Source organism: Bombyx mandarina, chromosome 26, assembly GCF_030267445.1.
Source record: "Bombyx mandarina strain Sakado chromosome 26, ASM3026744v2".
Classification (NCBI taxonomy): domain Eukaryota; kingdom Metazoa; phylum Arthropoda; class Insecta; order Lepidoptera; family Bombycidae; genus Bombyx; species Bombyx mandarina.
Window position 1 is genome coordinate 1132649 of NC_143232.1, and position 24387 is coordinate 1157035.

Sequence of the window (24387 nt, forward strand, 5' to 3'; positions counted from 1 at the left end):
ATGTTTATACTTTTATATCTATATTGAATTTTAATGATGGGTTATTAAATATGTTTTTGTGTTTGGTAGATTTAAAGGTTAAATTTTACTGAAGGCGACGAAATCGATTTTAAGCAAAATCGACTACAACAAAGCCGTCAAATTACTTGTCATAGACAAAAATTAACTGACTCTACCATTATTTGTCAGCATCGGCGCGTCAGCGCGTCACTTTCGTTACGCAAATCCGCCATTTTGTATGTAGCTGGCGGTGCTTCGCGGCTTAGTTTCTTCGTTTAGTGAATTTACCTACGATAAACTGAAGAACTTTCTTCTAACTGACTCAGCAAGCCGGCTGTTCATAAAATTGACGATTTTGTGATTTTAGTTTACTCATATACCTTGTGCATTCGTGATTTGTGAGTGTCCTGTAATAGGAGCGCGTGGCTGGTCTTTGTTGTTGGATTTCGCTTATTTACGGTAAGTTCATTTTTTAAACGACTTAAATTTTGGTGATGCGAGGTATAAACTCGAAGTGTTATTTATGTTGACTTTGACGAAATTGCTAAGTTGAAAGTAGCGTCGAGGCGGATAGTATCGGTGCGCGGTGATTGCCTCGCCGTGGCGATGAGGACCGACGACATTCCCGCGGCGACGCCGACGCGTCATCTCTTGCTCGCACGAGAACGTGTTGATCGTGATTCGGCTATTCTAGAAAACTCTACCTAGAATTTAGACTCATATTACTTAATACTAAAAGTCGTTAAAATGAGAATCAAGCATTTAGTTCGGTTTCAATAAACTTGTGACAATTGTGAGGTTGTGATGTGTGTGAGCTGATAACTCTGGAATTTGTACAATTAAATGTCACGAGGTGAGATTGGCCGAAATATTGTTTACGATGCTACAAAATAACAAAACTTTTAAACATGAACCGAGTGTCTATTTGCAAATATTGCTAATGTAAAAATACTTTTGAGGTAACACAACTAAAATATTTAAATCACTAATATTAAATCAAGTACACAACTAAGCTGGCGGAAAGCAATATAGTTATCTTAACTAAAAATAAATTATGAATTTCTCTTACAAAAAATTTGAAAATTATTTAAAATAACAGCACTCAAGATATTGATACTGATGAAAGATACTGCTTCTACAACTTTTATTTTCTAAAACACTAAAATGTTCTTCGTAATGATTAGTCGCTCATGTCACTTTGCAATAACTGAACTGAATTGATGAAACTTTGGATTTGAATCTGAACTATCCCTAAATAATATTGTGTTTTATATATTATGTGAACTTTTCATAGCCTTTAGAAATAAAATTTAAAACATGTCTTTTTATTAAATGTTTCATATGATTAAGTAAATACAGTTTAACGAATAAATGATTTAATTGATTTATATTTCTGGATATATTTACCCAGACTTTTAGGTCTTCTTAATCGCAAAAATAATCAAGAGAAAATTAAACTTCCTCAAGTCCAACAGGAATATGGTAATTTGTTTTGTGTTGGTTATCTAACTGAATGACCACCCATTTAAATAAATAAATGAAGTTAATTGTTGTATTGTAGTCTTGATACTCATTAAATAAGCAGGGTCCTTTAAAGATAAATATGAGCCGACCTAATTTTACTGTCTCTAATATATTGTATCCTCCATACTTTAATGGATTGTGTGTCAATATAGATTGTAAAAGGGCAAATATAGGCCAATGACAATATCATGATTGGTATGTATATACTAGGGCAAAACTGTCACTTATGTACATATTAGTTATACTAATTACATGTAATTATTAAATTAACAATATAGAGCAACATATTTTCATTAAAAAGTCAGATTGTTTAAAATCCTCTGGACAATGGGCAAACCTTTAGTGTATTTGCTTATCATCTACTTATGAGAACTGACTGTGTAGTGGTGAAGTTGAAGAATAAACAGAAAAATCTCACCACAAATATAGTGGTGAGATTTTTCTGTTTATTAGCTGGGCAGATCACGAATAGTATTCTATGACTGAAATAAATTTAATTACATGTACTTACCCGTAGAAGTCATACAAAATACTGATTTAAATAAAAAGAAACTGCTCATACTTTAGGAGTTATGTTGAAATCTTTTATCAAAGTAAAAAGTAGAAACCCTTTTAAGGGCAATGGACTGGCATCATGTTCCTCCTAGTCAATTGGTTATCGGAACCTAAAAACTACAACTGTGCAGTTTTTCATCTTGAAACATAAAATGTAAATCTCAATAGAACTCTAATTATTGTGGCTAATAGATATGACAAAGTAATGACCATGGTGGTCCTCTGTGCTTAGTATAGGTTTTAGAATGAAATGAGGTGAGCGGTTAGAGAGTTTGCAGACAGTTCCCGCAGAAGCTAGTAATAACTTGGGGCTGCAAGACCCTGTTTGGTCTCACTTTGGAATGAGCTCCCACCCACAGTGTTTCTCGAATGAGATGACTTGTCCTTCTTCAAACGAGGCTTGTGGAGAGTACTCAACGGTAGGCATTGGCTTGGCTCTGCCCATGGCATTGCTGAAGTCCATGGGCGACGGTAACCACTCACAGTCAGGTGGGCCGTATGCTTGTCTGCCTACAAGGGCAATAAAAAAACCCATCAACTTTAAGCACTAAAAATTTAAGTGTAGTATGTAGTTAAAATATATATTTCTATGGTTCATGATTGAGTTTCATAATCATAGGAATTATTCTACTTCAGATTTGTTCCATAAAATTGTCATTTTTTCTTTTAGCAACCGAGCATAATTTGCCAACCCAATTTTTTATATTGCAAAGCTTAAGTGGCTATTTCTACCCGTCCGTCAATTGGATGATAAACGTATAATAGCACCTAACAATAGTTACATGTATGCGAGTGTCGGCACTTGCGTCTTATCTTCACGTATGTATGATTATACCGTGAAGTTGGCCTTGAAGTCATCAGTAGAAATTTTTTTAGTAAAAAAATTTTGTCAGTAAAAGCCGATTAAATATTTTTAGTTGAAAGTTAAATTTCAAATCAGTAAATGAAGACGTCACATAAAATATCAATTATCTATTTTGAATTACTAGCGCGTAATTAGGAAAAAGGCAAACTGGAAAGAGTGGATAGGATTTATTTAATACAATACCAATAACAGGCGCCATCAAAAAAGCTTTGAATAGTTTGAATCGGTTTATGTTTGAAGATGCCACAGAGTCATACATAGGCTTGAAGTTTAAAAAATACTAGAGGTCCCGCAGTAGTCGACATTTGACTAAAATTAATTGGAATTGTAAGTTTGTAGACTAGTATGATTGTATTTTATACTTCTATAATCACAAATTTCGCCAAGATTACACTATAAAAAATACTAACAAAGTCTAAACAATATTTAATCTATTCTCAATTTGACAACAGACGTCAAGAACAAAAGTTTGACAATAAATAGTATGCATGCATGCGTGTGTGCGTCAAATACATGGTAGGTATGTAGTGTGTGTAATGTTTTCCTTGTTGATTTAATGTATATTTTATGCATTATTAAAAAAAAAAATTGCTTTGTGCACTTCTTCTCTATATTCTCTATAAGTGTGGAAAATTTCATACTCCTCCGTCCGCGCAATTTTCGTAAAAAGGGATACAAAGTTTTTGCTTCACGTATTAATTTAAAAAATATAGATATTTTGAAGTCTACGTATAAAGACGCTACGCTACTATCATCTTTCAAAATTACTTTCAATTAAGTGACTTCGTTACAATCGAATATTTAAGAATGTGGTCAGGTGTCAATTGCATGAATGCTGTATCAACATGCTCAGAGAAACGATTGTTAAAAACGTACACACGTAAAAGTTCGATAATCTGTGTACATGAGAAACCTCCACTAAACACGTCATTATTTAAATTGCGCGTTGACCTTATTCGAAATACTATGTGAATAACTTCATTGCATATTGTTTTCAAGATTTACTTTAAAACGAGCGAGGAATTGTGGATTCACAGGTAATTTAAAATTGATGAATAATTTGTTTTACTTGTCAACCGATGGTGAGTTAAAAATACACGAAATTTCTCAACGCGTCACTGAAGTAACATCGGCTCTTACGTTTATCACGAATGATATAACAACATAAAAACGGGAAAAACTTCTCGTAATTTTTTTGAAAATCTTTATTGAAAATATTATGTAAAATTTAATAAAAAGTAGAACATAAACTGATTAAGAATTTTTCACCCTACTAAAGGAAATCTTGTTACAATCGGGTTCAGCCATTTCCAATATAAGCCAGGACAAACAATAGGCCGAAAAAAATAAAAATTGCTTTGGTTTTTAAAGAAAAAGCCATTTAACCGGCTTTGAACAGTGTTATTGCGAAGACACAGTTATTAAATTTTATATATTTAAACAGATCTACCCGAGATTACATGCTCGCAAATAGGAGATTTCTTATTGGCTGACCGCATTTGATTCTATAATATAATAATCAAAAAAAATATGTTTTCATTTTATAACTCCGGTTTCTTCAATAGTAACTAAATAAACTTGAATATTATGTACACTAGGTAGTCTAGTCACAAGTGCATAAAAACACAGTTTCAACAAACTCTGTGATCTTTTTTGCCTGGTAAGTAGGTACTCGACCAAACGAAGAGAGGGACAAAAAAGTGTTGATAATTTGTGATTTGTGATCAGGTATACGTACCTAACTATTATATCGTAACTTTTTGCTACCTATTTATGGCCATAAAATGAATATGTGGCAGGCGTCGAGCATACATAATATGTATTTTAGTATAAAAATAAACTTTGGTTTTTATTCTCATTGTTGTTTCCTGTCAGATTTGAGTTTGACTTGAAAAAAATTCAGAACGATTACAAAAATTACTCATGTCCTTTCCGTAACGACAGTATAATTGTCGCTTCACACGTTTCAAGAAGTCTCCCGTGTTCGCTGTAAAACTTGTCTTTGGTTCCGAGATTGCTCGCTCCGTGAGAAGTTTTCCATTCGAACCGTAAAACTTTATTGTGCGGTATAGTTTTAATGTCGGCAGGCTTTTTGGATTTGTTTTACTTTAAATTTCTCATAAATACCATTACGATGAATCTAAGGTTTATTTATATTAATTATAATTTAATAGCATTAAAATTATACGATACTTATATATTTTATAAATTAAATAAAACGTTCACCTATTGCTCTTGACATTAAAAAGCACTCAACATGAAATGTTCAGAACTGTGTCTAGTCTGAGAATCTATTTTTTTTTTTACAATAGTACATTGACACTCGCGTTGTTCGCGGACGCCCGCCAAACGCGGACGGACCACATCCGTTAACCCACACACGCATGCACGTGTGGAACTCGAATCCTGTGTGCTTAGTACGAGTTTTTTAACGTTCTCGATAGCGTAAACGTTAACTCAAATTTGTATGGAGCGGGAACGTTTGCCGCTAAGGGCGCTGTTTCAACTGCATACAAATTTGAGTTTAACGTTTACGCTATCGAGAACGTTAAAAAACTCACACTAAGCACACTTGTATGCGTTTGTATCGACCGCCTCGTTGGTTCGATTGCATTTGCGTTAAATACCATTATGAGCTGCTGGTTTCTCAAGTCACTTTTCTACTCGTATAGTGATAGCGTCATTAGTATAAATATTTTATACCGTACTAGTGCAATTTATATTGAACTGGCGCGTATATGAAGTATGTATGAATTATGGTCACGATTCTCATTAGTGAGGAAACGACAAAGAAGTAGTGAAATTAAATTACAATGTAATAATGAATAGTTAACGACCGTACAGAGGCTGAACATACAAAAAAATATAATTAAAAAGAAATATAAAAGCAAACAATACCTGAATTTTTACGAACCTAATCTTCTAATCGTTCAGTTAGTATTGTCAAAATATCAACGTGATTATACGATACTAGCTGTACCCGTCCGCTTCGCTGGGCATTTAAAATTAGCATTATTATTTCTCACCCTCACAAAGATTCTCATCATTAACGCCCCCGCAACTGGTGTAGGGAGTCCAACACTCATATAAATATTAGCCTATCCGTTAAGTACATGTATTTTCTACATGAATACCAAGTTTCAAGTCAATAGGAGGCATGGTTCAGTAGTTATAACGGAACATCCGTAAAAACCATTGGTAGATTTATATATTAGTGTAGATTTAACAAATCAATAGATAAGCGTTGTCACGTGATGTCCAAACGACAGTCCTTGGTATTTCTCTGTCATAGTTGAAATTTCTACGAGGACTGATTTTCCAATGTCCAGCCTCAAACCGGAATGCGTGAATGGCAACGGAAATATGCAGTATGAATGGAATCTACCCGTGTATGCTCACAATACGTCCTAATATCTGTAATAACAATATAGTAAGACTAAATATGTGATGATACTATAACCGTTAAATGTAAAGTAATCAATGATATTTACCTACATCGGCAAATTCCCTAGTGATAAATAAAACTTTGGGCGTACTAACAAGCAGAAAATTAATTCATCGTTATTGAAATGTCATAAAACATAACCCGCACGTGTAAGTCGATACACATGTCGTTGACACGAAAGTCATACTTATTATTTTACAAAAAACCGAGCCAATTGCTCTATTTTTAAGACGGAAGGTTTATTTTTCTGTCTTATTTATTTTGTACTGTGTAGCGTATTTCTTTTTCTACTCAGCCTGTCAGCTTTATCTCTCAATATGTTTTAGAACGAGTGTTTCCGTCGTCACATGTAATATTTGTTATAATTGTATTTATTATAATGCTATCAGAGTTAAACTAGTCAAACACAATAATCAAAATCAAATTTTAGTCTCGAAGATGAAGAGTGAATAACGAAATCATATACTGGTTTGTCAAATATATGATACTGTTGTATATTAATTACTACATCTATCCCCGAAAATCATCTTATTGGTATCACTACACAGCATAAAACAAAATCGCTTTCTCTATCCCTATATCTCTATGTATGCTTAAATCTTTAAAACTACGCAACTGATTTTGATGCGGTTTTTTTTAATAGATAAAGTGATTGAAGAGGAAGGTTTATATGTATAATAACATCCATTAAATAGTTGAGAAATCAATAATAAATTACAGTTTCCGAAGCGAAGCGAGGGCGGGTCGCTAGTAGTGCATAAAATGCCAGTACATAATAACTTAATACAATACTCGTACGTCCACATAAACTTGTAAAATGCTCACACGTATATTAATATTATTATGTTAAAATATCAAAATTATTTAAAGAAATTTTCTTAATAAGAATCGCGCATTTCTTAAACACGTGTAAAATGTATTAGGCATAAAATTTATCAAGGTTAGATAACTGGTTGCCCTTCGAGCGGCCGATCAACATAAAAGAATAATTAAACGATCGTACGAACTAAAATATCATTGAACGAAAAGGCGACATCCGTTGTAGTCGTTTTACATAAAAATATCGTTAATAATTGTAAACGCGGTGACTAGAGTTCTTGTATAATGTATGCGCATAATTATAAAGACGGTGTCGTCGTGTCACGGGCGAAGAAGCGAGTTTGCCGGCTTTCGTCGTGTTTTTGATATGACTCAATTAAAGATTATTAAGACACCGGATTTTTGTTTGTAAATGACCTTTTTCGATAATTTTTTTTAGTATTATTTTGAATGTTTGTGCTATGAACTTCGAAGCGAAGAAAGTCGAAATAGACACCAAGTACATTAGTTATTTTTTTTGTTTAATGATTTACCAGTTTATCAGTTGCAATAAAACGTATGATAATAATTTAACATTTAAAGAGTTCAATCTTCAGATAAAAGTGGATCAATATAATTTATTCAATCCTAAATTATTTAGTGTATTTTATCCTAAAAAGATTTATCTCTCACCAGAGAAACCGGATTTCGCTACACTACACTACAATTTTACCACATTTAGATAAAAATCAGATTTGGAACAACCAAAAAACATTAATAGAATTTTTTGTTTTCATAGTCGTCAAAAACGATTCGTTCTTATTAGAACAACGTGCTACGTTCAATGTGTACTCTCAGTGCTATGATGACATTTCCCTGTTCAAATGGAACTTAAGGAAGATGGGCAGCTGCTACCCGGCTCTATTGGCTATGCTATCTATGGGCGACGGTAACCTCTTACCATTGCGCAGGCTTCAAAAACTCACCTGTCTTAGAGCAAAAAAAATAATTAGTTTATTGTCCACCCTCTGAATGACTATAATAAGTTTAATTACGTTTTGACTTGTTAGCGGTAGTTTTTTTTTAGTTAACTCATAAAAGAATACACTTAGTATTCTAGTTGTGAAACAGATGTGTGTGTAAGCCATATCCGTATTTGCTTTTTATAAGATCATGTTGGCAGACATGCAAATGGCATCACCTGCTCTTGTCACAACCGTTAATCATACGACGAATCATGTACAGTTAAGAGACAGCATCTGTGAATATCTTTAAACTATTTTAGAATCTGCTGTCATTTGTGTTCTAATATTCTCAACTAGCTTTTGCCCGCGACTCCGTCCGCGTTACTTTGGCTAAATTTTACCTCACACTTCATTTACGTAGAAAGAAAGTGAAAATATTTTGGAACATTCTTTGGAACATTTTTCACTTGTATTGGTCTTACCCTCACGTTATATAGCCTTGCCTTGCCTTGAAAGAATTTTTCAAATCCACAATATTATTAGTTTACTTTTTTATTGCCTTTGTAGGCAGACGAGCATACGGCCCACCTGATGGTAAGTGGTTACCATCACTCATGGACGTCAGCAATGCCAGGGGCAGAGCCAAGCAGCTACCTACCATAACTTGACTAACATTAGTTGTATAATTTAAAATTATACCATTTAATAACGAATTAATAAAGCAATGAACCAGTCGCGAGGTAGTCTTGTTAATTTCTGCTTATTATTAACATGTGCCCTTAAACATGAAGTAAGTTTTTACTGGTTTCTACCGCGAACCAGTCATATGCGCTACGGATCGAATGGTAAGACAGTTATTATTATTATAAAATTCAGCAACTTCATTATTCAAAACGGTTCGTAGAGAGAAGAATAATAGCTTACGTCTGTCTACCTCGTATAAATGATTACTAGACGATGACCGAGATATGCTCGTTTTTTTTTTTTTTTTTAAAACGCCATCTTGTCTTAAAAGCGGTTAGTTGCCCTCAATTAAGAAAAATAGTATTATTATTCGCCAATAGATGTCGGGAAGAGTCATAAAGTTGATTACTGAAAACACGAATAAAACAACATTTTCTGAAAATAAATCGTAGCTAGATCGATTTATCGCCCCCAAAATCCCCTGTATACTAAATTTTATGAAAATCGTTGGAGCCGTTTCCGAGATTCAGATTATATGTATATGTGGGATCGTTCATAAGTAAAAGTGGGATAAATATAGCGAAATTCTTTATTTTACTTCACAATCGCTTCGTACACGTCTTTCTCAAACTATTCCATTTTTGAACTTCCCTCTCTAACCTTAAACTACTATCTTTTTCTGAACCTACTAGAATGTTGCCATTGCAACAGGCACAAAATAAATATTCAAAAAAACAAACTGAAAAAACGTAATAAAAATAACACATATATATACAAGAATTGCTCGTTTAAAGGTATAAGATAACGGCTACGCTCTGGCTGTCCATTTACACGACTAAAAAAATAATTGTGAAATAGTTTTTCTGAATACATAAAATGCTTTTTCCATATAAATTAATCATTGGAACATCGATTAAATAAAGTGCAATCTGCAAGCTTTTTATGTTAAACTGGTATGTCGTGGTTAAGATGTATCAAAACTGGTTTTTGGCTGTTATTTATAAGTATTATAGAGAACTGTGTCGAACTTTAAAGACATTTATCTATATCCAGACATATGTAGTAACAATAAATCTGATTTTCGATTTATTGTTTCCCAACTTAAATTTGAATATGGAAGTGAATTAGTAAGTTCTATTTTCCTTATCCGTCACGTGTTATCAAAATCTCAATTGCTTATCTCATCACTTATAAATAATTCTTGAGTAGATTATTCATGTCCATTTTATATCGCCAATATAAAACCTGTAAAATTAATATATGTTTTTTAGAATATCTAAAATAGAGAATGTTGAGACGTTTTACTCGGCTATTGAAGGTACTAATTTGAAATTCAGTTATCGAATGTATATCTTATGGGGGGGTATACAATTATTCGTTAATTGTTGCCGAGCCAAAGCCGCAACGGGGGGCGAGTGGGGCGGCAGGAGACACCCCAATAAGCTGACCTACCTACCTATTAAATATCGTAATCACCTCTGGGCGCGAGGGGTCCTTCACTTTGGATTGCCGAATTCATTTCGTATTGGTTTTATAGAGAATATTGATTGGATTATTTTAAATTGGCGAAAACATTAATTTACATTTATTTTTGTGTTAGTTATGAAGTTGATAAATCGTCTTCATTTTAACTTTTATGGTTTATCTTTAGTAACATAGTGTAATGGTAAAGTTTTGCGATTACGGTTTGCCTTTACCCACAACCTTCATAGGTGTACAGGAAAACGCTGAAGGGAAGTTCTTCCACCGAGCGTGTGAATTTGCTCGGAATACCGAGGATCCAAATGTTATTCGGAGCTTTTAAAAAGGGAAGCTTATCTTGAGAGTTTTACGCGATTCAGGTTTTCTCCTATAGTAGTTAGCACTGCAAAGCCCGTAAACGAATTGGCTCAAGATTTCGAAGTCTCATTCGTATGTCTCAAACCGTAACACGTGATTGCTTCGCTCCACTACGGGCTTGGGCTTTGAGAAAGACTCAAAAGCGTGTGATGAATATCGGGATAGACAATTATCATGTCCACTAGCGTTCGGAGTTTTAGATAATTAGTTATCATAAGCAGTACAAATTTTCAGACTTAAAAAACAGTTTTTTTGTAGTAAAATTTCGAGTCGGTAACGTGCCGTTTTGAAAACACACCGTATGCAATAACCAATAAAACATATTATATGCGTACACCTGTACAGCATAGTAACAGCGATGTAATGAGCACAAAAGCGGTTCGTAATGACCTTGTTTCCATGCCCCGGTTACAGAGCGCGAGGTTCATGTTTTTTTTTTTATCTAATCGTCACTGTCACTAAAAAAAAACACTTAGATTATTTATCTTTTTTTTTTACTTATATTGCTAGTAAACTCATGGGGTTATATTAGCTTCACCGAACGTGTGGGGTCATGGGGATCTCAGTCTGGAAGACTTGACTAACAGCTGCCCTACCAAGAATATTATTGGTCAAATTATGTAGTAATGAAAATTTTATTCCGTCATCTTTATCGCACGGATGCGTCTATAGTCGGATTTTTTATTAGACGAAGTAAACTGACGTTTACTGTGTTGTCAGTTTTTGATGAAATAAAAATAGTGTTGTGACAAAGTGAACGATTGAAAAAACTCCTGAATTAATGAAATTGCCTCGATTGTCTAGTGAATAGTTAGTGTGCCGAACTGCCGATATCGGGCACGGGGTTCGAATTTTAGCCGTGCTTTGTACATACCAACGAGTTTTCGACGAAACATTATGTTCCTATGGTATCTACCTGTACTGAATACCGAGTGTTTTAAACATTAAGAAAAACATTGCGAGGAAGCTTGTAAGACTGTCCTATTTCCAATGCATCATATAGTTGAAACTATAGATGTATAAAATATAACAATTATAGGTACATAGGTAATGAAAATAAAAAAAACTGATTGTAGTTACATACTACTAGTAACATATTATTATATTGGATCACTTTAATACAATTTTATTGTAAAATATAAATAATATTCTTTTATAGTTTGAAATTAATGAGTAACTCTTCACACTCATTGTTCATTTATGTGATTGAACGAGAACTGAACGCATCACTATTACTTTAAATATAGCAACATTATTTCACAAAGTGACATTAGCTACTGTCAGCTGGCTTCGTCTAATTAAAAATCCGACTATAGAGGTGATGTTTAAAGGCATATACAGGTTTTGTTATTCAACAATGATATTACTTCATCGCCGTATTTATTTATTATAAGCATAGTCTTCAATGAAAGTATTTACAATATTATTTTTGTTTTAAATTTAAAATAAAATACTGTTATGGTTTAAATAAAAATAAAAAAAACCAAGGTAGTAATTGCGTAATAATAATAATCTAATTATGTTATTACGAAACGTTTTGTACGCACACAGATATACTATAATTGAATATATTTTTGGTGTGATTTATTTGTGGTTATTATATTTTGTAAACGATAACATAATTACATACCTACTCACATTTATCGTCATTATGAATTGTTGTGAAATAGGGACTACCAATATATAACAAACTTTTAAGGAGCAGGTAAATTACCATCAATCATCAAAAATGCCTTCTCCCATTTAATTAACGAGGTCACATTCAATTCTCCTATATTCCTCTATTAGTAGTCCTTAGTTTATTCTTAATTACTAGAACTAGAATTACTTAATTACTAGAATAAGCTACTACTACTATAAGCTTAATTACTAGAACTAAAATTATAATAAACCTTCTTTACTTTTCGAGCGCAAATTATAGTTTTGCGGGTTTGATTTTTATTACACGACGTTATTCCATTACCGTGGAAGTCAATCGTGAACATTTGTTGAGTACGTATTTCATTAGAAAAATTGGTACCCGCCTGCGAGATTCGAACACCGTGGCATCGCTCGATACGAATGCACCGGACGTCTTATCCTTTAGGCCACGACGACTACAAATATACAATAAGTATACAGTTCTATTGATAATATCGAAGCATCTATAAATTATCGCAAGTGAAAAATAAACTATGTTGACAATTGAAAACGTGCCTTCGCGTACATTGTGCCGCACGTGTTTAGGTGCCTTACAATGTATTATATTTTATTCGCAGCAAAGATGTGGTGGTGTATTTTCCGTAGTATTGTGACGCGGCGCGAACATAATGTTGGATTTATGTCTCAATTTATTTCCCACGCGATAGCGTAGATGTGGGGAGGTACATTGTTTTTCATCTATACATGTAAATAAAATTAGAGTGTCTCTTTGTAATGTTGAAGTAATAGCGGTAGGCATCGGCTTGGCTCTGCCCCTGGCATTCCTGAAGTCCATGGGCGACGGTAACCCCTCACCATCAGGTGGGCCGTATGCTCGTCTGCCTACAAGGGCAATAAAAAAAAAGCTATTAACACGGTACATATTTTTTGTCTGTCTGTTTGTTCCGGCTAATCTCTGGAACGGCTGGAACGATTTTAACGAGACTTTCAGTGATAGATAGCTGATGATATAAGGAGTAACTTAGGCTTTATAGGCTAGCTTCGGCCCGCGGCGTCACCCGTGGTACGTCAATAACGGCGGGTAACATCGCGGGACTCAGCTAGTACGAAATACGATGTAAAGCTTGTATGCGTATTTACGTATATGATTCGTGCGTGACAGTCTTAAAGAAGCTAAAATGTTTGTCGGTTCTGTTAAACGCTATGTGCGGTCTCGGACTAATGGTTTGTTGAACGAACTATAAAGTGATTCGCTTTGTCAATTATTAATTGCGCCATACAGTGCCATACGCGATACTAGTCAATTAATATCAACAGTTCGAGAAATTTAGACGTAACCTACTTTCTTTACGTCGCGAATTCAAATGGTGGCAGGACCTCTTGTGAGTCCGCACCATTCTGCCTATTTCTGCCATGAAGCAGTAATGCGTTTCGGTTTGAAGGGTGAGGTAACCGTTGTAACTATACTGAGACCTTAGGACTTATATTTCAAGGTGGGTGGCGGATTTACGTTGTAGATGTCTATGGATTCCAGTAACCACTTAACACCAGGTGGGCTGTAAGCTCGTCCACCCATCAAAGCAATAAAAAAAAATTGTGCGTATATTGCGACAACGGGTGGTGGATCTCACCGTGGTGAATTTCACTCTGTCCTGTTGGACGCTTCTAGTTCATATTAGTAACGTTAGCATTAGGCCAATAGCCAAACCCTCCATTCCAAAAAAGCCATTCCCGATCCTGCGGACAGAATGGAAAGCAGTCGACGTCGCCCAAAACACGTCATCTCGGATCCTCCCGATCCACTAACGGTGCTTTTAGGTACTTCAAGCACCGGTCACCGTTCTCGTCGAACCCGTCGTTTGCGACGAAGGGCTCGACGAGTAAATTAACTCTCAGACACAGCCCACTGAGTTTCTCGCCGGATCTTCTCATTGGGTCGCGTTTCCGATCCGGTGGTAGATTCTGCGAAGCACGGCTCTTACTAGGGCCAGTGTTAGCAACGTCGTCAGGTTTGAGCCCCGTGAGCTCACCTACTAGTTAAGGTTACGCTGAAATAGCCTCTCAAGGCTCTCAGCTTAGGTAGGAAAAAAAAAAAAGGTACTTACGTTACTGTAGAATTACACGAAGATGAAAAAAAAAACATTCGCTAGATTTCACTCAAAGTATATATTTCTATACCTGATACTTATAAGGGTTCATATAGAAATAACAAAACAAAATAAACATTATCTTGAGGACGATGAGTCGAAATCACATTTTTACACGGGAATTCTCCGAAGCTATTTCTTCCATCGCTTTGTTCGATCTCTAGTGCTCTCAGTGGTGAGGTTATTCAGGTTATCGATGTGCATCCGTTCTCCTAAAGCGGCGACCTATCGATATACGCTGAAATTTGTTTTTTTTTTCTTTCTTTCTTTTTCGTTTTGTTATCTTCCACTTCCATTAACGTACTAAAGCTATACGTTAATAGGACTTCTTTTTCTTACGTTTTACTTTAAACAATCGTTTAAAAAAGAATTGTAGTTTTTTTGTCTCTAATTATTTTATTCAACTTCAAAAAGAGAAGTGTGTGTGACTCATTTTAATGGGATATTTGTATTTTGTGTGTGTTGAAATTTCATAAATGATTTGTTCTAAACACCAAAACGCCTTAAGTGTATTTTGTTTCATTGCCCTGATTAAGATCGGGTCAGCTTAGTTGACATTACCATAGAGAGACATTAACCCGTAGACTCAACCCACTGATGTTCTCGCCGGATCATCTCAGTGGGTCGCGTTTCCGATCCGGTGGTAGATTCTGCGAAGCACTGCCCTTGCTAGAACCAATGTTAGCAACACTCCGGTTTGAGCCCCGTGAGTTCACCTACATGTCAAGGAGAAGCTGAAACAGCCTCTTAAGGCTATCAGCATAGTTAGGAAAAAAATATATATATCCTATAGGATCACAACTTTAAAATGAACTTAGAATAATGTTTCATCTTCTCTAATCGTGCGAGCACTCGCGTGTATCCGCTAACGAGTCTAGTTTGTAAATAGTTACGAGCAAGTTGTTGTTTTAGTTGTGCGATAGTTGTTGTTCTGTTTCGATATTATTTACCTTCGAACTAGTGTTACGTACAACACGTATTGGCCGTACGAACGACGTTAATGTACAATGTTCGAAACTAGTGTTGTACTTTTGTTACAGTGTTTTCGATACAAGATCGAAGGCTGGCAAGGTATGAAGAAATCGATCGCACGGAGATTTTAATTTTTTCTTTTTTGTAGACTTTTTAGATACATGAAGTACGGTTAAATGATTCCTGATTGTACAACCGGGATGGTGATTAGAGCTTAGCTAACTTCCCGCTTGATCAAAGCCTTACATAAGCGTAATGAATTAAGTAAACTTAATACAATAACACGTGTATCAATCTGTACTAATAAATAAATCTACAGTGTTTTTTACGGATGTTCCTTTATAACTACTGAACCATGCATCCGATTGACTTGAAACTTGGTGTCCATGTAGAAAATACATGTACTTAATGGATAGGCTATATGTATATGAGTGTTGGACTCCCTAATAATAATGACAATAAAATTAAATAATAATGTTAATTTTAAATGTCCAGCGAAGCGGGCGAGTACGGCTAGTAATTTATAATGTTGGAAATGTTCATTTATATATTCTTCATTAAGTCACAGCTTGTTGCCATTAGGCGTTCCCTTAGTATCTATACGTGTAGTTTATAGCGTACTCTTGCGTAATTAAACCACGGCTTAAGCCCGCATGCTGGACATTAAATCGTGTTTAATGACGTGTCTTTGGTGAGCCGTTTTTCGCGAACGTATGTTTTTTATCGGCCCGACTCGTTCGGCCGCTTAATGAAAGCCGGCGGGATGGAATGGCTAATTGGATTTCGTTTTGTATCGGGAAATTGTTGGTCAGGCTTCGCTTCCATTTCGAAGCGTTTTATTCACATCAATTGTGTCTTTGTCATGGAAATTTCTGGTAATAATTTAAGCCGTTTTGATAGATGCTTCGACGAGATAATACTCGTTGTATAATTGAATATGCAATTTCGAAGGGCAATTTCGAATATGCAAGGGCACATGTCGCATATTTTGTCAAATACGTTTTTTCATATACATGTAGTTTTGAGACTTGGCTACACCCATTTTATAATAGTTCCAGTCATTTTCAATTGCTAATTAACACTAAAATATATCTCTAAAAGTTAATATTTTAAATTTTACACTACTTTAGAAACTAATCAGTTTTTTTTCATTTCCTGAACATTTTACATTTTCAGAGATGTCCCCTTTTCGAAATTGCATATTCAATTGTACTTGTCTTGTAATTATTGAATAGTATAATCACAAAAGTTGAAATCATTTTAAAATTTGCAAAAGTTGTAACGAAGTTCCTTTGAGGAGTTTCCAAGTTATATTCTGAGAAACAATCCGCCAATACCTACCTCCCAAGAACAACCTCAAAAGAAAGTTTTTCGTTCACGGCATACCTTCGTTGGAAGTTTTATTAAAACGGCAAAATAACTTTGGGCGTGCGCGCTCCGAATAATTTATTCTAAGTCGTGCCTCACCGCTCTATCCTTAGCAGTATCGCCATTACTGAATGCTTTATTGAAGCAAAAAACCGGCGCTTACTGCGAAAACAAGTCGGTCGTTCTGCCGTTGAATTTGATCTAAGGCTGAGTCATACAACTGGCGACTGTAGAGATTGAGGGTTGGGGGAGGCAGGAAACCGTTTAGCTCAGCCACCTATTGTAGTATTGTGAACGTTGTTTTTGTGGAGTGTGGTGTCAGCGACAGGCTTGCCTTGGCTAACTTTATACGGATCGCTCAAAACGTCTAGCTAGACAATTTATGCGGTCGACCGGCTGAGATTCTGTTAGTGAACGGTTTTGTTTAACATTGCCCAGATAGCTCGGCGTTGTTTTCGAAAACAAGCCCGACTCTATTTATTTTAATTTTATGGGACAATATCGAGACTAGTCAACAAGATTTCTTAACGGTTATAAGGTTTATTTTTATGGCGTATTATCTTCTGCAAACTAACGTATATAATATTAATCTATTGTACAGTTTTGACTCGGTATCTCGAAAAGAAATGCTGATTCACAATTTAGTATCTTAAACTTCAAAAAGCAGAAAACAGTATTAAAACAAACAACACTTAATTAACAAGAGCAGCTGAGGAAGCAAGTTTAATTGCTCCAAAGATAGGTACAAAAGAAGTTTGGATGCCGCCGACGGGGGTTGGGTGGGTGACTCAGCTTGAAAGTTGACGACGAATTTTAAAAGGGACTAAAAGGAAGGCGACCGTAGCTCTTGTTACTCTTTCACAGTTTAACTTTGTACAGGGTTGTCGTTTGAAAAAGTTTGGACGAACTTTAAATTTTTATCATGTTCGCTTGTCAGTTGAAAAATAAATTCACAGAGTTCGTTTTTTTGCTACCTAGTATTTTGAAATGTCAATAATTGACTTCATTGTCTCACTACTGGTGTTACCTGGCAAGTTATCACGTAGGTATCACCCATACTGCCTATTTCTGCCGCGGATTTGTCATGCTATCCTTTTTGAGCGTTAGGACAACTGTTATACAATGAAGACTTCATGGGTGGTGGTATTCATGTAAAGGTATTATTTTGTTAAGCGGTAATAGTAGTAGTGTAAGTAGGCACAGATCAAAAGAAAAATGAGGCAGCTTAAAGAAGATTTTATTGGCATTTGAATAGTTTCCATATTGCGTGCTATGTCTGGACTTTCTATTTTTAATCATCAATCAATCTTTCCTTATTCTTCTCTGTGAAGTGAATTGTACCGCAGATTTTACCGTGAAAGTCAATCGTGAACATTTGTTAATTACGTATTTAAATAGAAAGATTGGTACCTGCCTGCGGGATTCGAACACCGGCACATTTGCATCGCTCGATACGAATGCACCGTGCGTTTTAGCCTTTACACTTTTTCTTTTTATTGCTTAGATGGGTGAACGAGCTCACATCCCACCTGGTGTTAAGTGGTTACTGGAGCCCATAGATATCTACGACGTAAACGCGCCACCCACCTTGAAACATAAGTTCTAAGGTCTCAAGTATAGTTACAACGGCTGCCCCACCCTTCAAACCGAAACGCATCACTGCTTCACGGCAGAAATAGGCAGAGCGGTAGCGGACACACAATAGGTTCTACCACCAGTAAAATTATGGCAAATTACCATATACATCTATATTTCCAGCCCTGCGTCGGTGGCGCTTTACTATATAGGTTTAAAGCCCAATGCAATTACTTAGACCGCGCTAGTTTCACTGAACCGCCAAGGACTCGTTCACATTTTATGCTTTCCTATATATTTTCTAGTTTTATTAGTGACATTTAGTGCTGCAGTTTCAAAAATGCAATTTAAACTTCACGGTTCTCGTGCGTGTTGGTTTACTTTAGTAAAAAATCTTACTGATAGTGACTGTTAAAGAAAATTTAGATTGGTTTTTAATTGGTTAATGGACAATGATTATTGCGGTGCTTCCAGCTTATATTAATGGACTAGTTAAACGTATTTATTAGTGCCCTTGTTAAACCCGGCCACATTTTGCTATGGCTTTGTTTGATAACAATAAAACTTGCATATTTGTATCGGACTTTATTCACTTATTTTAGTTTGCGCGAAAATCCAATTCTTCTAAAATAAAAGCAACTAAGGCCGATTTCATTCTTAAAACATAAGTTGAATTATAGTTTTACGTCGCTGATTTTTTTTTTTTTTTTAAACTCGAATTAAGAAATCTTGCGGTGATTAAATTGTACGTAGTTGTAGTGTATTTTAATTAACTTTGTTGAAATTTAGATCATATATGAAATAAATCGAATATATAATCTGGTATCTAATAAATATACTAAGAGAATTTTTGACCTTTTATGTGCGGGCGCGGTCGTGAAAATTTAAATTTAGACGTAGCAAAACATTAAAATTTTAAATTTCTGATTTTTAATGTACAAGTCAGTATAAATGACCATTTGATAACAGCGCTACTAGAATGTACCAGTTTATTAATGTCAATAAGGTTATCTTTCGAAGCTTCGTTTTAGTTACACTTATTAGGAATATAACGTGTTTATGTAGTATTTTAGTTAGATTAAAAGTTTGAGGTGGTTTTTAAATGTTTTATCGTTTTCGTGTTGGTATTAATTAGTAGTTCAGTAGCTTTTACCTTCTTTCAATACAAAACCTTGCCTTTGAATTTGTTTAAGTTAAACCAATCTAAACTAATTAACCTGCATAGTTTTATTGATTTGCGTTGTAATAGAAAAAAAGGGAGTGTAGTGATTATTAACTGACGTTCGGTATTTTTGCCATTTCGATTATCAATCTCTGTTTTACGGACGTTAATTCTAAAAGCCTTTTCACTGGTCTGTGTGCTTAGTGCGAGTTTTTTTAACGTTCTCGACAGCGTAAAAGTTAACCTAATTTTGTATGCAGTTGGAACAGCGCCCCTAACGGCAAACGTAGGCAAACGATCCCATTCCATACAAATATGAGGTAACTTTTACGCTATCGAGAACGTGAAAAAACTCGGACTAAGCAGGATAAACTAGTCCCGTCGTTTCGAATTTAGTTTACGTAGCCTCCGACGTTCTAGCTAGTGTGAGTGTGGGTCCGGGATTCTGAGCTGACGTAAACTAAACGATCCCGTGCCACTCGGAAACGAATTGTTTGTCCCGAAGTGGCACCGTCGTCGTCTCCTTGCTACGGCGGAATACGTTTTTGATCGCCGGAATTTCATTACTCGCCTTCACGGAATCACGTATAAAAGACATTTCGCGCACTCGTAATGTTCTCTGGTGACCGTCTGCTGCTGTATTAGACGGTATATCTGTTGTCAGGTTGTGTTTATTGTGCAGTGTGTGTTTGGTATGTGTGTGTGTGTGTGTCTTTCAATTATCTATATATTAATACGTAAAGCAAAAACTTTATATCCCTTTTTACGAAAATTGCGCAGACGGAGGACTATGAAATTTTCCACTCTTATACAGATTATAGAGACAGCGCACAATGCTAATATTTTTTAAAAATAATGCATAAAATATACATTAAAGCAATAAAGAAAACTTTACAGACACTACATACCATGTATTTGACGCACACACGCATGCATACTATTTATTGTCAAACTTGTTCTTGACGTCTGTTATCAAATTGAGAATAGATTAAATATTGTTTGTCTTTATTAATATTTTTCTATAGTGTAGTCTTGGCGTTGAAAATACAATCACAATAGTGTACAAACTTACAATTCCAATTAATTATAGTCGAATTTCGACTATTGCGGGGCCACTAGTTTTATTAAATTTTAGTCGATACCGAAGCGTTTACGTAAAGTCAAATCTGACATTAATTTTCCTAAGTTGTGCTCTAGTTACTGTTGTTTGTGTTGAAGTACGTAAATTGATTACGAGTAATTACATTAGAAACGTTGAGTAATAATGAATCAGTAGTCGAAATTGAAAAATGGAAACGAACATAATTAATTCACGCACACGACAGGCATATAATTAAAATAAATTTAATGACGCCAAACCAAACGGAGTCGAAGTAATTACATTAAAAATATGGCTGACTTTAGCGGAATACCTCTCCGCTACTGTTTATACTTACTTTATTATGACGACATACCCTTGCGTGCCTCTAATAAGATTGACATAGCAGAAGACTCATGCGTTTTGAATTATTGAAATGGTTTACATTAATACATGCTTTCACTGAATGCAACTTTTAAAGAAATATAAATTGTTTTCTTGTTTTATATTACAATAACCAACAGATTGTAGTGTCCCAATAAATTTTAGTAGTTGACACAAATAAAGATACATTGTTAGCGTTATTTGCCGGATGGGTAGACGGTCACATCTCTCGCATTAACCCACATGTCAACCTTAAGGCATTAGATCCAAGTTCCAAGAACGGATATATAGGCTTTCCAAAAAAGAACGCACATGTCTTCGAGTCATCAATCTACACACAAATTGGTATGAAAATAAGATGACAATGCGACAATGCTCTTTTGTACCGTCATGAAGCATATTCCTCGTGTTTGTTACAATAACGAATATTATGTATTACATTTTGCAAACAGTCAATTTTCCCAGTAACATGTTTATCGTATGTAAATATCCGGTTACTGGTGTGTCATTACTTTACTACTATAAACAAATTCAGCTACATAAGAACTAGAGTAATTTGTAAATACTAATATATAAATCTACAGTGGTTTTTACGGATGTTCCGTTATAACTACTGAACCGTGCATCCGATTAACTTTAAACTTGGTATCCATGTAGAAAATACATGTACTTAATGGATGGATAGGTTGGACTCCCACGTCCTTACGGATCCATCAGATCCAATAAGCTTTGCATTAGATGCCTTCAGCTCTAATACTAGGGGCAGGCTTAGGGACCCCGGTAACCGTACTCGTCGAACTCGACAAAGAGTTCGACGTGCAACCTAACCCATGACTCAGCTCGCTGAGTTTCTCGCCGGATAATCTCAGCGGGTCGCGATTCCGATCCGGTAGTAGATTCATTCGCGAAGCAGCTGCTCTTGAGTTGTTAGGTCTCCTTCGGAGGCGCTCGGGCAGCTGTTAGCAAATACCACCCCTCCTGGCTGAGCCTTTGCTCGCCCACCTGTCCTAGTGAAACTGGAAAGGCCTCCGGGCCACCAAGGATTATTGGTGGCCCGGAGGTTGGACTCCCTAATTATAATGACAATAAATAATAATGTTAATTTTAAATGCGCACCAAAGCGGGCGATTACGGCTAGTATAATATATTTTTATTACGAAACTCACATAAGTATTTTCTTAAAATGTCTGTATAAAAATGTCGAAGTACCAATGAAGCATCGTCTTGCGCATTCAGCCGGATTTCTCGCTCGGTTCGCGTTTCTTTTATGTGAAGGACCGTACGTACGTAGCTAGCGGCGACAGTAAAAAGCCGAGGGTGACCGGACCGGAATATCGCTGATTGTGTGTACAGTAAGTACGATAGTCGGTAAAAACGCATCCGGTGTTTTTTAGTCTACTTTGGAATTTTGTTAAATGTTTCATTTGTTTCATTCTTCTTTCTTAAGACTTGGAAATATTAACAAGTTGACGAATACGAAACATAGACGCGTTCGTATATTTTTTTTTTGCTTAGGTCGGTGGACGAGCTCACAGCCCACCTGGTGTTAAGTGGTTACTGAAGCCATCTATTGCATAGACATCTATTGCATATTATTCAAAGGTTAGGCTGTTTATCTCAAAAAACAGAAACCAAGGCATAATTGCTTCTATGGCATTCTTGTAGTTGTGTTATTTTTAACACAAGCTAGATCTTGAGTAAGTAATATCTGCCCTTTTAGTCCAAAATCACTTTTACTCTCAAAAAAAGCAAAGTGCATTTTACTTTTTCAGTCTTAAACCTTTCCATAAATAAATATAAGAAAGGGCATTGCTGAAGTCCATGGGCGACGGTAATCACTAATCATCAGGTGGGCCGTATGCTCGTCTGCCTACAACGGCAATGAAAAAAAAAAACAAAAAAAAGTTTTGTTTTTTAAATTAATCCAATTTTTTATCAGCAAAATAATAGTCTTGCAAAAAAACACTTGTAAAATAAATAAAAATATTCCTCCCAAAGTTACCCTAAATAAGATGCATATTAATGATCACGAATTCTTACCTAAGTGTCATTGAACATTACAACACTTACGTACTGATAATAATATTACATAAATAAAAAATGGAATTAGAATGTTGTGTAAGTAGTTCGAGATTTCGGTGATAAATCATAGTGATACATCTTATTAAAGTCGAATCGAACAAGTTTTATTGCCAATGAAAAAGTTACGACAGATTTTTTTTTTAAATCTAGTGTTATCGAATTTAAAAAAAATCAATCGTCCGTTGCATATACTTCTGTAAATTGTGGTATGTGATATGACCTGTAAATTTCACTGTTGTTCTTGGAACTTCGCTTACTGGGAGAATTGCGACATGTGCGTTGTACAGACATTAATGTTTAAAACTACAAATCGTCGTAAGAAAAAAATTTGTCAACTTCGACGCGTGACTGAAGTCAAAGTGTACTTGTCATTGAATATGCAGTGGCCAAAGAGGTAGGTATACGAACGAATCTCTTATGATACTGAATGCACGTTTGTTGTGCGTATTTAAGTCGTCGTGGCCTAAAGGATGAAAGAAGAGGGAAAGCGATGCTACTATATATGCCGGTGTTCTAATTCCGCAGGCAGTTACCAATTTTTCTAATTAGCTCCGTATTGAACACGTTTTCACTAATTACTTCCACGGTGAAGGTTAAATCCATCGTGTAATTAATAATAATTAATATCAACTATGCGAAAAATTATAATTTGCGTAATTACTGTTGGTAGATTGGTTTTGTGAACTTGCACAGCTATGTACCACTACGCTGCTTATTTTTGCCGGAAAGCAGTAATGCATTACCCCTTTGAAGGGTGGAATGTCCATTTTGAATGGAAATCTAATATGTAAAATTCTCGTGTCGCGGTGTTCGTTGCCAAACTTCTTCGAAATGGCTCAACCGATTCTCATAAAATTTTGTGTGCACATTGGGTAGGTCTGAGAATCGGTCAACCTCTATTTTTCATATATAAGGGTGGTCCATCCAAAAAAAAGTTGCCATATAAATAATAGAAATTATTTATATGGCAACAAACGGTGTTGTTTGTCGAATAAGCTAGTTATAATATATAATTGAGGCTTAGAGACCTCATATCTCAAGGTGGGGATGGCAATGACGTTTTGAAAGCTAAGGTTTCTGGTAACCACTTACCTGGTGGTACCACCGTGAGCTTGCTCACCCAGTTAAACAATATTTATGAATATATGAATATGAACAATATTTATACGTAACTTTAAATTAAGTCCATTCTTAAGTACCCAGTGAACTTAAAAAATATTACTCGTATAGATTAAGAGAATATAAAATAGTAGGAATACGGCAATAAATCACACACGGTCATCCGTCTCGAAACAAGGGTGCC

General features: G+C 35.4%; 1 protein-coding gene across 5 annotated transcripts in view; it reads left to right on the forward strand.

Annotated features, from left to right (window-relative positions):
* The first annotated feature begins 173 nt into the window (after positions 1-173).
* CtBP (C-terminal binding protein) overlaps positions 174-24387 on the forward strand; it is a 119573-nt gene continuing 95359 nt past the window's right edge. For 4 of the 5 annotated variants that reach the window (XM_028187807.2, XM_089738870.1, XM_028187808.2 and 1 more), the window contains exon 1: positions 174-459. The gene's annotated coding sequence lies outside the window, so the exon portion shown is untranslated. Of the gene's footprint in view, positions 460-623; positions 854-24387 lie in introns of those variants that run through there. The other variant, XM_028187809.2, reaches the window with a different exon arrangement.